Source organism: Lutzomyia longipalpis, chromosome 4, assembly GCF_024334085.1.
Source record: "Lutzomyia longipalpis isolate SR_M1_2022 chromosome 4, ASM2433408v1".
Classification (NCBI taxonomy): Eukaryota; Metazoa; Arthropoda; class Insecta; order Diptera; family Psychodidae; genus Lutzomyia; species Lutzomyia longipalpis.
This window is the reverse complement of record NC_074710.1, coordinates 18,929,856-18,945,465: the sequence shown is the minus strand read 5'-3', so window position 1 is coordinate 18,945,465 and position 15,610 is coordinate 18,929,856.

The following is a 15,610-nucleotide window of genomic DNA, read 5'->3' as shown; positions in this document are numbered from 1 at the left end:
TTAAGTCTATACGGAGGGGAGGAGGGTGGGAAGTTGGAGAAACAGATGAAGATGTGTATAAGAAATAAGGGAAAATAAGGAACATTTTAGGAAAATTGATAAAGTCATTTACTTCCGATTAGTTTCACTTTTCTGTCTCACAGCACAAAATTCCCGCCTCCTTTCTGTAGGAGTTGCAGGAAAAAAATAACTTTAAAAAAAAATGTGGGAGTGAGAGGTGGTTTGAGTACATACAGTCAATGGATGACAGTTCCTGAGATAATGTTTAAAATTTTCCTGCCGATTTCTGCAGTCTCGATACTTGAAGGGCTCGTTAAAAATTAAGGGTAGTGTAAATATGGGAAAAGTATATATTAGATCGATGAAAGCTCTGAAAAGCTCTCTTGTTAAGAAATAAATAAAAGCTGTGAAATAATAACGATTTTATTGATCTTAAAATGTTTTTTTAAAAACGTTAAACATTTGAATTAATGTCAAACTTTAGAAAAGAAATGTTAAACTTCAGAATAGAAACGTCAATCGATGGAGAAGAAACGTCAGTTGCTAGAGAAAGAAACGTCAACTGTTAGAAAGAAAAATCAAACGTTTGATAAAAAACGAGGTTTCATTGGATGTCAAATTGACATTTAAACTGAAAAACTCTTAAAAAAATGAACAAGATAAGTTACGTCAATTGTTTGATAGGAAACGTCAATTGTTTTATAAGAAATGTTGTTCGCTATAGAAAAGAGAAATCAAGAGCTAAACATTAGAAAAGAAACTTCAAACGTTTAAAAGATCATCAAACGTTAAGTACAAATGTTAAAAATTTTTTAATGTCAAAAGCTTTATAAGAAACATCCATCATTAGATAAGGGTCGTCAAATGTAAGGTAGGAAACGTCAAATGTAAGATAAAAACATCAAACGTTTGATAAGAAATGAGGAAACTTTGGTATGCATTTGACATTTGGACTGAAAAACTCTTTAAAAATAAAATAAGTAAAAGGTAATAAACGTCAATCTTTTGACAGACAACGTCAATCGTTAGGAAGGAAACAATTGTACGTATGTACATTAGATAAAGAAAAACCCCAAAGATTAAAAAAGAAGCTTAAAACGTTTAAAAGAACATCAAATGTTAAGAACAAATATTAAAAGTTTAATAAATGTTTAAAGGTTTATAAGAAACGTCTATCGTTAGATAAGAAACGTCAAATGTGCGATAAAAAACGTTAAAAAGGAAACATTAGATAGAATATTAATGTTAACCATTAGATATGTCGAACCTTAGAATAAAAATGTCAAACGTTAGAAAGGAAACGTTAGAACTACACCAAGAAATTATGCCTGCTTTTGATCTAATGAATCAAACCCTATTCTTACACTTTCAAACATATTTTAAAGTTATTCATCTTGTCCTTTTACCTAAACATAAAGTTTCATTGTATTTGTCATGCATTGAAGATGGAAGTGATGCAATTTTCCACTAAACAGCATTGAAAACTTCATGGAAATTCTTTCTATATGCTCGCTTCTTTGGCTTCTTTCATACACACACAACACAGGCACGACATTGAGATGGCAATCAATAGTTGAATTCTTTTGAAGTGCCACGAAGAGGAAAATTAGACAGAGATTCCTTGAATTTTCCCCATATACGGCGCTCTATTTACTTTTCTTAGGTGAGAACATCTCTCCTTTTGGGTACAATTCAAAATGAAAATTCCCTTTACCTGCTCATGTGGGAATTTGAACGCGCTGGAATATTAAGGTTTGCTGCCTTGTGATTGTTTCCAACATCTCGTGGGAATGTTCGTATCACAATTCCCATGTGCTATTCCACCTTTCTGACGTCCAGCAGTGAAAAGTCTCCACCCCCCATCGCTGCTTTGGGTGGGAGACGGTGGAACCTTCTGCGTGCCGAAAGGCAGCATTAGCAAAAGAAAACATACACAACATATACCCAAGAGATGCGAAAAGGAAGTGGATTCAATTTCAGGGCGATGATTCTACTCACGTAGTTAGAAATCATTTTTTTGCGGCCCTGCTACATACAATATTAATATATATTTGTATGAATACAATTTTCAGGTCGTTCTATTTCCCTTCCTCCCACCCCCCCCCCCTCGTATTTCAACCCCCATAAATATCTCTCTCGTTCTCTGCTTACAGCAACCCACCTTCGCATAAACGAATTCACTTCCAATTATGTCATACATATGAGGTAGAGCTTTTGCATAATTCTTCATATGTTTACCACATCCCATTTTGCGGGGGTTTGGGGATTTTTTCTTCTTCTTCTTCTGCATATCCTCCCATAAAAAATATGCCATCCTGCTGTTTTCCTTTTTTTGATAAAATTCAATTTTGTATTTTTTGGAATGTTGTAAACCTATTCAAATGAGATCAACTTTCTCCATTCCAAATGTCTTTTGGAAACATTAAGATTTCTTTCTTGAGAAATTCGTTACATATTCCAGGACGTATTCTATGTAAAAAAAAAAAAAAAAAAACAGGAAGCTCTTGTGACAGTATCACAGTCCCGGGGGGAGAGGATATGGTGACTAAATACTTTAAAACTTGAAGCATTTCAGATTTTTCTTTAGAGCTTAAAATATGATTTTTAGGCTACAAGTTAAGAAAAACTAACATTATTATTATAATTCATTCCAATTACTTTTCGGTGTACAAAGTATTTAAAACGTTAGAATATGAACGTCAAACTGTAGAGAAGAAATGTGAAACGTTGAAAGAAATATCAGGTTTTAAAAAATGAAACATTCAGCTCTAAAAAGAAACATTAAACTTTAAAAAGAAACTTCAATTTATAGAAAATAATGTCAAATAGGCGTCAAACTGTAAAAAATAAACGTCAAATTTTAGAAAAGACACGATAGACTTAAAAAGGAAATTTCAAAGTGTAGAAAAGAAACATTGAACTTTAAATTCAATCTTAAAAAATGTAGAAAAGTAACGTTGTCACGTTACCTTTTGATGATAAGTTGAAATAAGAAATGATTAGACAATATTCTCACTCCTTCCTCTCTCCCAGAAACTCCTTCAGACAATCTTGTGGCTCACCTTTGAGAATAACGTTGAAAAAGAATTATTTTAGATAAATTGCCCTTCTTCCTCCTAATGCTTTGCCCCTCAAGAATCTCACAATCGTACCTTTGGGAATATAGAAGCAGAAATAGAACTAATCCATGGTCCGGCTCGGAGGCCAGAAATTTTGTCGATTGCAGCAGCCGGAGAAATAGCGCCCCAAAGCCGATGAGGATGATGCAACACGGTCCGCAACGCGGTGGAAGGAAAATCCAATTTTTTCAACACAATCCACCAACTTTATTTTATAATAATAAGTTTCCCTGCACCTCACAAAACTATTTAACAATATTTTAATTTCTTATTTGATTTTCCACGACAATTCTTGACGAGAATTTAATTTTAGGAAAATTCCACTGAGAAAAATCACTCTGTTCACTCTGAACGCCCAACCGGAAGTGGTTATGTGTGTATATAGTTGTCATCTTGAGCGATTGCTCAATATGACATCAAAATCCGGTAGAGTCGATCTTGGCGCTGAGAACATGGAAGGGGGCGATGAATATTTTCAAATTTGATTGGGTGAAGTTTAACGGGTTTTAACTTGCGGCCGCAACAAACGTCAAACGTTAGGCTATGAACGTCAAACTGAAGAAGAAAATGTAAAACGTTGAAAAGAACAAGTTAAAAAAAAACGTTAAACTTTAAAGAGAAACTTAAAATTTTAAAAAGTGAGGTTAAACTGTAGAAAGAAACTTAAAATTGTATAAAAGACTCGTTAAATATTAAAATAGAAGATCAAACGTTAAAATATGAACATCAAACTGTAGATAAGAAATGTCAAACATTAAAAAGAAACGTAAAATTTTACCTTAAAAAAGGAACTTCAAATTGTATAAAAGAAACGTTAAACTTAAAATTAAAACTTCAAAATGAAGAAAATAAACGTCAAACGTTAAACTATGAATGTTAAATTGTAGACAAGAACCGTCAAACATTGAAATGAAACGTCAAGTTTAAGAAAGAAAAAAAAACGTTGAACTTTAGAAAGAGACCGAAAATTCGTCTTTTAAGAAAATCCATTTAGAAAGATTCTTTAATTTAAAGAAAAGAATTGTCAAATATTAGAAAGGACGTCAAAACTCAGAAAAAATGTTAAAATTCAGAACAAAAACGTCAAACGTTAGAAGCGAATTATTCTTTAAAATCAAAAAAAATTTTGCCTCGTCCTTTTTGAAATAAAATTGAAGTTATTCTCTCTTCCCTTTCAAAAAGAACTCCTATCGCTGTTCTCTTTACCTTATGACGGGGCAGCTATACAAAAAAGTGAAAAGTTCATTGTTTAGAATTTTCTTTAGTGATGTGGATAAAATGTTTTTATGAGGTGAAATGGCAGTGTTTTTCTCGCCGGTACAACGCGGCGCATTGAGTGGTAAGGAGAAAGTTTAGGAGGGCAAGACGGAGACTTTTGGATGTGTTTTATTAGCTGAAGCTGTGAAAAGCAACGACATAATTCAGTGACGATGGAGACTCTTCAAATGGTAGTAAAAAGCTGTGTGTATCTTTAATGACACCAACCCACAGGGCCTCGAGTAAATTAATTTTTAACAACTTTGAGCAATTCATCGCGCTCTGGATGGAAGAAAGTTGTCGGTGTGTGTGCTCCAATGGAACAGTGAAGTCACACCACCCCCGCCGCCGCCAAAAACCAACTGTTGGATATCCTGCCACCCCCTCATCTTCCACCCCCTCATTCCACAAGAGAGAGTGGCACAAAAGTGAGGGATTCATGTTAATTTGACAAGTTTTAACACATAAATTGCTGCAAAGTAACTTTTCCCGACAGAGCTTCTTATTTGTTGCTGATAACATCATCGCGAGCACGCTATATAGGATTGTTGAGCATAACTCCGACTCCTTCTTATGACTTCATGTCTCTGCTGAGGTATACTTCTGTGTGCTTCTCCCCAGCCACCTTTGTAGCAACCCATAGTGTTTACAGCTTCATGAATTAATGCAAAAGAATTGCTCAACAACAAAAGTTTATTCTACAATTGCGAACTTTATATACAAAAGGTTGCAAAGTTATGTGGAAATTCTCACTATATATGATCTTCTAGACGAAGAAATTTTTAAAGCTCAAATAATACTTCTTTTATAACATTTTTACAACTTCTTTTTACAAAAAAAAAATTGTTAAATTCTTTGTAAAGATTGTAAATAAAAATAAGTTTGTTGTCTTTGTCTTCAGAAGGACTCAAAATTATCCCATTTGCAGAGAATTTTCCAGGAATTTCCACCAAATAGATTTACTAAATACCATTCAAAGAGAGAGAGAGTGAGAAAAACGAAGAATTGGTGATTTGAAAAATACCTCCACATCCCATTTGAACAAATGGCTGCACGATTCATTTAATAGGATTAATTAATTATCATCAAGTCGTGAAATTAATTTCCTTCTCACATTCTTGAGAATTTATTCGTGAGTCTGCCACATCCGCCGTCCCGTCTGAATAATTTTCCCGGGGTAGGGGGAGGCTGTGTTGAAAAGGATATGTCTCCACACCGAGACGAACTCCACACCAACATGCTTAAACTTTTCCAGTGGAGAAAATTTTGGAAATTTAAATAAGTAAATGAGATTACCCTAATTAAACACTTTAACATCCGAAGGGGGGGGAGCTGCCTCTCTTCCACTGTGATGTGATATCATGATGAAGGAGATTTTTCTGTCCACCTGCGTGTGTTGTGTGGGAATTTAAAAGGAAGACAGAAAATGTACTGGTAAGCTGACCAAGCTTACGGGAGCTGTGTTTCTTTCAGTGTACCAATTTTGTGAGAGCAAACTAGAACGCAAATTAATTTAAATACGCGCAAAGTCGGGAAAAGTAGAAAAGTCATACCCTAAGAAATCTTTAGAAGGCTATATCTCGAGAACGGATCCATAGATTTTCATAAATTTTTTTTTGTTTTAAAGGTCTCGAAGTCAGCTATAACATATCGAAAACTGAAAAAAATTTATGTCGCCATTTTCGAAAAATTCGAGTTCGAAATTTACGAAAACTTTGTTTTCGATTTTAGCGCCTCTTGCGGTCATTTTTCGAAGTTGCAATGTTCTAGACATTTGTAGGGTTTCTCGAAACCTTTCATTTGCGCTTGAGTTGATCAAGATCGGACTTGTAGAACCCGAGATATGACATGCCAACTTTGGAAGGCTATATCTCGAGAACGGATCCATAGATTTTCTTCATTTTTGGCATGAAGCTAGATAATATGGTCAGCTACAACATATGAAAAAATGAAAAAAATTTATGTAGTCGTTTTCGAGATATTCATCGAAAACTAATCGAAAATTTTGTTTTTGATTTTAGGCCCCTTAGCGGTCACTTTTGAAACTTCGGATGTTCTAGAGAGTTGTAGGGTTTGTTGAGATCTTTCATTTGACCCCGGGTTGATCAAAATCGGTCAAGCCGTTTTCGAGTTATGGTCGATTTTCGATGAAAAATTGTGGCGGCCATATTGACTAAACGGCTTGACCGATTTTCGAAAATGAGGTATCGTTGGAAAGCTCTTGATGGCCCCTACAACATATCAAAATTTCAGACCTCTACCTATAATAGGGGCTGAGATATAGCGAAAACAAAATTTTGAGGTTATCCAAAATGGCGGACGGAGGGGTGGGGGGGTGGATTTGACTTCATAATCGGATTTCTTCAGGTCGATATTTAAACTTTGCCGTTTACCGCAAGTCTCTATCTATCACCGTTCTCTTGCAATTTAAGTTTATAATCCGGCCGGACGGACGGCCGGACGGCCGGCCGGCCGGAAAAAAAATTTTTTTGGCGCATACGTTTTTTGGAATGTGGGGACCCTAATTCGTGCTCATACCAAGTCTGAGCCCGATCTGACGACTTTCGATTTTGCTCGGTACACAAAAGCTGTGTCTGAAAGAAACACAGCTAAAATGAGCATCGGCGTTAATCGGTTAACCTCATAAATTTTGCACGAACATCCCCCTAATTTTGAGCTTTTCTTCTAAATATAACTACATATAGTATACATGAGGGTAGATCCGCAGAACCCACAGAGGCTCTTCCCCCAAAAAAAAAGAGGCAGGTAGATATAGGAAAAGCTTCTCCCCTCGTCATGGCTAAAAGTAAATGAGAAACATTTGCAAGAAATGTCCTGTGGGTGGGCACAAAAAGCGTTGGCAAAAGGGAGCTTCACACGTCCATAATATCGTCATGGCACCACGTTTCTGTAATTCCACCAAATTTTTATAACCACCACCTCTCTGGCACGACATGACACGAATTCCGGATGGTAAAATGGATAAATAGAGCAATTGCAAGACATTCTCCTTCAACATTTTCTTTTCACACCAAATTTAAATAACGACACGACACCACTCGCCTCCAACCACTCCTCTTGGTCTTCTTCCCACTCTGTGTGAGCTTCAGGATGAACTTTGGGATGGATTTGGATCTTTTTCAGGGTGGAAAGTGTCTGACTATTCTTTATTTTTCTTTTTCATTCTTAAATTTCATACAAATCAAAAATTTAGAGCTAAGGGTGTTGAAAAGCTCAGATGTTGTCCCTCAAGAAAGCTTCTAAGTATATTGAGGAGTGAAATTCTTAATCTAGTCCCCGTTTAAGTTTCTTGGGTAGACCTAATTAAAAAAAAATCATTCAACTCCGATTTAGTTAATCTAAACTTTTAAATTTAAGAGCCTGACTGATTTAAGAAAAAACTTTAAGCTAAGATTAAGAAAAACTCAGACTACCCCAAAAACTTAAGTTTAATTCTATAAAAGCTTAGACCTAGCTTTAAAAACTAATGCCAAATTTCCAAGCTTAGTCAGTTTGTTTACATTCCTCGTTTAAACGGTTTAAACGATTTCTTTGGCCCTTTCTTTCTGTAAATTCAACATATTTCTAATATAAAAATAAATATTTAAATTTGAAAAAAAAATTGTTTCTCGTTTGGATGAGCAAATGAGCGCCAAAAGGTTTTTAAAAAAAATGTTTAAAACTTCTTAAAATTTAAAATAGGTATATACTAACTTTGGGTGAAATGCACTAGTCAGACTAGTCTTAAAATTTCTCAAAAAATACTCAAGACATCTTAAGATTTCTTAAGTCAGGTTAAATCAGACTAAATGTACATTTTTCGATTTCCGAGAACGGTCAGGAAAAATCTTCGAAAAAGATTCATTTAGCATGATTTAGCCTGACTTAAGAAACTTTAAGAATTTTTTTAAAAAAAACTTTAGAAATCATATGTTTAAAAAAAAACTTGAGACATTATTTAAGAAACATGAGACAATCCTAAGGAAACTTAAGAATTCCTAAGCAAACTAAAGTATTTTTTAAAATGTCTTAAGTTTTCTTAAAAAATTCATAAGATTAGGGGAGACCGGGGTAAAAATAGTCATTTTGGAATTTTCAAATGCCAATTTCTCCCAAAATATAAATCGGAAAAATCGGAAAAAATTAGGGTACAAAGCCCTACCAACCTATAATTTTTGACAGTAATTTGGAGGTTATCCGATCAGTACTTTAGGAGTTAAAAATGAAAATAGATTTTTGGCCCATTTCCCAAACTTTTGCGTATTGAGAAAAACGCGTTTTCCGAACATTTCCTTCAGCAGTTTTCCCATCTGATAATTTTTCTCACTAGCTGGATTAGTGCAGAAAATGTTGCCAAGGTGTATTCTTCAATAACTTTTAATGATTTTTCTCTACAATTTTTTGAATCAAAACATACCCCTTGGGGTAGATCTAGTCATCCCATGTAAATCATATGGGAGATCGAAATTTTTGGCATATTTTCCATCCATTTGTTGCAAAATGACGTGATTGAGAAAATCGCAAAATTCTCTGTTTTAGTGCGTATAAAAGTGAAATTCCTTGTCGCGGATCAAAAGGTGAGAAGTTTAGCTATCAACTACTATCAATCTCTCAGTTGGAAAATCATTGGAAATGTCGGAAAATTCGACCGACTTTATTTAGACAACTGGTGACTATATTTACCCGCCGCGTTTAAAAAAAGTCAGAAGCGGAAGGGTTTAGGAAAAGCTCGAAAACTCATATTTCCCGTGGAGATAGAGAAAAATGGTCTGAGACAAAGTTGTAGGCCAGGAAATTTCCTATAAGAATGACCTATCGAGGAAATTTTCTTGCCCTTGGGGAATCCTGCAGATAAGGATTTACGCAAATTGACTATTTTTACCCCGGTCTCCCCTATACTTTAATTTTCTCAAGTTAGAATTTCATAATTTTTCTAAGCATAAGTTAAGAGTTCTTAAAAATCCTTTTAAAAACAATTTTAAAGATTTCTTTAAATTTTAAGTTTTCTTAAGAAAAACTTAATTTTTCTTCAGTTTTCTTAAAAGAAACTTAAAAATTCTGAAGTAAGGCAAAAAGAAAAAATTTTTGAAAGATTTTTGTAAATTCCTAAAACCCGAAATTGATCAGGAAAAATCTTAGAAAATATTCATTTGGCCCGATTCAGTTCTTAAGGAAACTTAAAAAAAGTTTTTAAAAGATCTTAAGAAATCTTAAGATTATCTGACTAGTGAATTTCACCCTTTTTTTTGAACTTTCAATAAAATAAAATGTAATAAATTCTCAAATTAAATCAATTTCTCAATTTTATAAATTGAAATGCGAAAATTCCGCAGGCACAATGCCTCTAAAACTTCCCTGCAAAATCGCCCACATAGTTTATCATTGTACGAAGTCAGGAAAATTCAATAGAACTTCAAACTTACCTTTACTCGTAAATTTTCCAGGAAAATTGTAAAATATACTCGATTGCAACTAGAATAAAGTTGTCTATGTGGAAATTTTGCTTACCCATCGTGAGTTAATTGCATTGTCGAGCCATCATTTCTTCCTTGCATATATAGCTACCTTTTGCGATATGTATGTATGTATGTATGTATGTAAAATGTGCAGGATGGAGTTTCATGAAGAGGAAGAGAGAGGGAATTGTTGAATTGGAAAACCCTCGTTGGTTTTCACCATCATTAAAACAAAACTTTTATCAAACTCTGATTTTACAGGAAAATGGAAATTTTGCCAAAATGAAAATATTAGTTGATTTTCCCCCTCAAGATATATGTATGTACTACATGTAGGTAGGTACTGTTGAAATGAGAATCATAATAAACTGGCACACAGGAAGAGGAAGAAAATTGCACAACGACCATAAAACCGCCGTGTTTTTGTTTCCAATGAATTTATAAAAAAAAAAAATACGCCAAATTTATTTTTCTAACTTGACTACGGATTCAATGTTGCGTGTCCTTGTGTGAAATTGTGGGGTGGGTGGTAGCAGGAGGACGTTTTTGGCTACTACCACCGAAGAACCGCATTTCTGTGTTTTCGACCAAAACATTCAACTGTCGCTACGGCACAGAATTTATGACATTCCCTACACTATACATTTTCAGAATCTTTCACGGCAATATGGAGCTCTGTTTGGGGCGATATACCTTGAATAATTCCCATAGTTATGTACATACATAGTACGTGCAACATATTTTCAATTTAAATTTCAGCTCTGTGCAGGGCTGAGAGATTGGGGAGATTTTCTCTGAATTCCTCTGACAAATAGACCCATTGCTAGAAAACATTGCAAGAGCATTTTACGTTAAAAATGTTTAAAAAAAAAAGTTAATAGAAATTGAAATATTTTCGTATTGCTTAAACTTTTCCATCATCTTCAACGTCTAACCACATCAAGTGTCCAACATCGAAGGGATTTGGAGTGAATTTTATCTTTCAGAAGATCCCTTTTTTGAAGCATCACCCCCCGCCCAAATATGTCAGGGTTCGTAAAATGGTGTAGTCCCCTTTTACAGCCAAAAAGGAAGGACGTTAAATGTACATATTCTCTCACCGTATGAAGGGCGATGCTATATATAAATTTTAATAGTGATTGTTTAGCCGAAAGAAGAGCATTTTGGGCTGAAAAAACATACCACAGACACTCACATTTTACACCCCTTGTCCGTACACAAACAGAAAGTGGACAATTATTTGGGTAGGACACACAGGGACATATCATTAAAATGATCCCTCACAAGTGTCCTCAGGAGGAGTTTTCCACAGTTACACAACATATTGTAACTCCCTTTATGAGGGGGTGCGGTTTATGCTTTTGCAACTCACCCACGCGGAGGTGCTGTAAATTGAAAATTTTCAATCCACCTGTAAGCTCCTTCAAAACTACATAGCAAAAGCTCTTATATATATTCATTCAATATACAATGAAGGTGAATGTGAGGGACCGTTTATACCCCAAAATAGAATTTTCCCATCATCCCTTTTTCAGCCTAATTATGAAGTTTTACTTCTATCCCCTATTTTTAAAGGGATATCATGAAAACTTACAATTAATCAAAAAGGACATCACAAGAACGAGCGAAACAAGCTGGGAATTCTTCTGCTTCACTTGAACAGGAAGAGTGTCATTTAGAAGTTTTTGTGCAAATTGAGCAGCAACCCCATGGAGAAAAGAGGCCCTCCGAAACGCCACAGGAGAGTCTCATGGCAGCCCCGAGGCCCAAGAATCCTCGTCTAAGGGACACATTCAATGATACAGCTGCTCCCATTGAAAAAAGTTTTATTTAAAAATAAAATTTATTTTCATGGCGGTGATCTTTGCAGGCAATGCTGTGATAAAGGTCAGAAGTTGGTTAGTAAGTGCAAGGAGGTGAACAGTGAAGTTCGAAAGGAAAAATCTCCGAATGCTCCTCGAAATGGGGCAAAAGATTCCTTGGAAGAGCTTGGAGACTCGCTGACAGTTTATAGAGGCTCTCCTGCATCCCTGTCAAGTCAGACTTCCCAGATATCCATCCAGGAACAAATGCTTCAATCTCAATTGGCTTCACATCCGGAAATGGGAGCTGTTCCGGATTTATCATCGAGTGATTAAAAGGCATTCGATTCACATTAAAATGTATAAAGATGCGTAAGTAGAAATAAAGCGTAAACGTAAGCAGAGAAATATTTTAATTCCTTGATAATTTTGTTAAATAAATTGATGTGAAGAGATGTTAATTTGGAATATATGGAGTCATAAAATGGAAAAAATGTCATTAAACGTGAAAACCATTTTTCGAGAAAACTTACTGAACTACAAACTTATAGCTCTTTTTTTATTACGCTTTCATTCATATTGTTGTCGAAGGACTTTTGTAGGTATGGCCCAGGAGTGGAGAGGGGCGCTTAGGCAACCCAAATGAGAACACGATGAGTCACAATTCACTTATTTATTAGTCTCAATTCAAATACACGCGCTATATTTCATTTAATAGATGGCGCGATGGGGTATTCCCGCGACCCGCCGTGAGCCGAAAGGGATCTCTAGGGCACGGCGCTTATAGCTGCCTGGTGCCTATGAGATTTACCTTAGAGAGGCAGCGTTTGATCGCGCCCTTCTCAGGTAAGGCGGGGATGCTGAATCACGGGGATAGCGCTTAAAGCAGCTATTATTCTCCTCGAATAATTCCTCTTCCCTCCTCCTTCTACACGTCTGTAAATGTTGTGTTACCGAAGTTTATGGGAAACGTGTAAATTCCCACAACTATCGATTGATGCTCCCGCGGTAATTCCCCGGAGCTATGCTTGAGACTTCGGTGTCTAATTCGTCGGCAACAATATTTTGCGTGATTTTTCTATTTTTTTTGTAAATTTTCTTTTTTTGAAAAGTTTATAAGACAAAAAAATCCAGCAGAAAGTTTGAATTTTTTAATAATTAAAAAAAAATTATTTTCTTTTATATTGTGGTAAGCCGACGTGTGAAAGACTGAGAATCTAGGAATTTTTGAAATTCGAAAGCTCTGGCAATTCGAATGTTTTAATTGCTCATTCACGAAATCGACGCTCACCGGAAGGAGAATTTCAAAAATGCCCAAATTCTCAGTATTTTCTTTTAAATTTTTGAATTTCTTGACATAGGGTAATTCAATATTCAGACAGACTTAAGATTCCTTAAGAGTTTTCTTGTGATTCTTAAAGTTTTCTGAAGATTCGTTAAGTTTTCATAAGTTTTCTTAAGTGAAACTTAAGATTTCTCAAGTAAATTACATCATAGAAAAATATTCGTGCATTTATCTCGATTTAGCCTGACTGAAGAAATCTTAAATTTTTCTCTTCAGAAAACTTAAAAATCCTAATTTTTTCTCACGGAATCTTAAGTTTTTTTTAAAGAATCTTAAGAAAACTTTAAGAACCTTAAGAAAACTTTAATGATTCTAAAAAATCTTAAGTCTTTTTAGAGAAGTCTGTTTAACTAGTGAATTTCACCTATAGTCAGGTATTAAATTACAACAACTCTTTGCTAGTTGGGTATAAAGGTTCAATATAGACGTTCTGTCCATGGGATAAATTACAATAATGAAAGAGCTAAAGAGAATTTTGTGTATAGCGGACATGTTCGGTATTGAGCTGCTACCGCGTTTGGTGTTAGGGCTCCTTAAAAGCTCCCTGAAAGCACTAAAATGCTAAACTTTCACCGAATAAATGCCAAACCCACCGAGGAGGTATTTTTATTGCAAAAAGAAGGCAAATGTAGAACAGTCGAGAAAAATTTCCTAATAGCAAATGAGTTTGTTATTGCGAAAAGTTTTATCTGGTTTCGGTGCCAAAAGAGGGAGGAAGGTTGTGGGTGGCTTAAGGGTGTGTTAAGGGGGGTGAAGGGGGAGAAAAACAAGGAAGAGAGAGAGTTTCGCGGCGTTGTGGCGATAGAAACCCCATCCACAATTTTGGGGTTGAAACATGTCAGAAGGAGTCCCATGGAATTCAATTTATCATCCCCAATGAGCAAATTGTTCCAACATTTGGACGATGAGGAAAATTATTTGTGGCATTGTTTTCGGAGGATGAGAGAGTTCTGGGGAGGGGGGGTGAGTATGGGTTAAGGTGGAAATTTGAGAGTGTAACAGTGCGGTGAGAAAATCTCATAAGGAAAACCATATTCACACACATTGTACAGGATGTGGGGGTAGTATGGGGTTGGAAAAAAGGCATCATGAATTTTGTGTGAAGGTGTGGGGGTGAGAGAGTTTTGTAGAAACTTTGTACGAGATTGTGGGAAGATTTTGAAGTCCGTTGGCAAATGGCGTCAATTAAAAATAATTAACATGGATTTCTCGTGGCATTTTCACGACGTTTCCGCTTAACAACTTTCCTCCTTCTCACTTTTGAATATGAGATTTTAATTATGCCATGTAATTGCACTGCAAATGGTCACAATTTTCACTGTAATTACTCAACACAAGTCCCTCTGTCAAACTTTTCATCTTCATCCCCCAACCCTCTGCCAAAAACCCTTTTTATTTCCCACCAACCCCCTACCCTCTTCTGTGTGACATTAAAATGGGAAATTTCTTGCAATACCGAGAGTTTTCTGTGAAAATTGTTTTCAGACATCTCAGGTGGGCTTATCAAGGAAAGAATTTTCTTTAATCTCCTCAAGAAAGAAAGAAAGTCTCAAAGGTGAAATTAAGTCTGTCTTTTATGATTTCAACTTTCCGCAATGGCTTGGATAATTGTAACGAGATTCTTATGATTTAATTTGATAAGGAAAGACTAGAAGAAGTAATTATAATACACGGGAAATTGTTTCTTAAGCAACGTGTAATTTATTACGCATTCCTGTAGAAAAAAAAGGTCACAGATTGGAGCTGAATCGGCTTCTACTGCTTCTAGGCTACATTAGGTATTTTGAGGTACAGATAAGTTAAAAATTGAGTCATCATTAGGTAAAGACTGAGTCTGCATTAGACAAAAATTGAGTCTCGAAAAGATACTTGAGTCACCATTAGTCTTTTTCTGAGTCGCAAGTAGGTAAATTTGCGTCAACATTAGTTTCAACCTTCTGCTTTTTAACTGTGATTCTTTCGAAGAAAAGAATAGCACAGCTTCAGCCTCAATTAATTTTAAGCCTGGTTTAATAAAGCTTAAACCCAAAATAAGAAAAGCTCAAACCTGAAAAGTTTCAGTGGAAAAAAGATTCAATTAACATGACTGATTTCCACGAAAAAGTATTAACTTCATAAAGGAAAGTTTAAACACAGCTGTTAATTTTTCATCGAAGAGTCTTTATTCAACACACAGAATTCCCACAAATTTCTGAGAATTCCGCAAACTAATTTCCACAAAATAAGTCCGTAACAATTGATCCCAACTTACTCTATATAAATTGTGAATGAAAATTCAGTGAAATTTGCATTAATCATTATATGTATACGGTGAGAGTTTGGTTGAAGCTTTCGGGCTAATATCTCTCACAATGCTTTTTGACCACTCACTGCAAACAGAACATAATTCATTTTGGGTCCTTTTTTTTAGGTCTTCTTGTTATTTCATACCATGTCAGAAGCGTGATGATCTTTTTTGCCCCACAAACAGCACTCCTCTAGTGCATTTAAACTTGGATTCATGCCGTGAAGCTTTTTTTTTTTTCATTCACCCTCATGGCGCCTCATTTTTTTGTCTAACCGGACAGAGAGCTCTTCCTACATCCGGTAGTTGGTTGGAGGGCGTGTGGGGGGGGAGCAGGATGGTGTTTT